Source organism: Papaver somniferum, unplaced genomic scaffold, assembly GCF_003573695.1.
Source record: "Papaver somniferum cultivar HN1 unplaced genomic scaffold, ASM357369v1 unplaced-scaffold_14785, whole genome shotgun sequence".
NCBI classification, from domain to species: domain Eukaryota; kingdom Viridiplantae; phylum Streptophyta; class Magnoliopsida; order Ranunculales; family Papaveraceae; genus Papaver; species Papaver somniferum.
The window spans coordinates 1-415 of record NW_020624138.1 but is presented as its reverse complement, the minus strand read 5'-3'; the positions used below and the strand labels follow the sequence as shown (position 1 = coordinate 415).

At 41.9% G+C, this 415-nt stretch overlaps 1 long non-coding RNA gene across 1 annotated transcript; it reads right to left on the bottom strand.

The window, feature by feature from the left end:
• Nucleotides 1-44: 44 nt before the first annotated feature.
• Nucleotides 45-413, bottom strand: LOC113335426. Its single transcript, XR_003353324.1, has 2 exons — nt 272-413; nt 45-156 (listed from the first exon to the last, which is right to left on the bottom strand). It is a non-coding gene; the product is annotated as an uncharacterized LOC113335426 (long non-coding RNA).
• Between the last annotated feature and the right edge of the window lie 2 nt (nt 414-415).

The window sequence follows — 415 nt, the reverse complement described above, 5'->3', positions numbered from 1 at the left end:
AGCATTTAGGGGTAAGAAAGTACCTGCAATAGCTTTTGTTTGTTCAGCCACAACAGTCATAGTGTGCCCCGCCTCTCGTTGTTCAAGAGTCTCACCGACACAAGCAATCACCTTCAACCCTTGAGAAAGTGCGTATGCAACTTTCTCTCCGACAAACTGCATAAATCAATGCTACAGTACTATATATAAGATAAACCAAAGCAAAAGATGCTGTGCCACGAGCTATACATAACAATAACAATTCAGCTTCTGCGCGAGCAAAACTAATTACCTCATTTGATTCATTTAGCAAAGCCCTTCTTTCAGAGTGGCCGAGAATAACCCAGGGGATGTTCAAACTGGCAAGCATCTCAGCACTGCGTAAACAAGGGATGTGAGCTTTATTTTTTCATGCATGGAAAGACTGACTAGTATT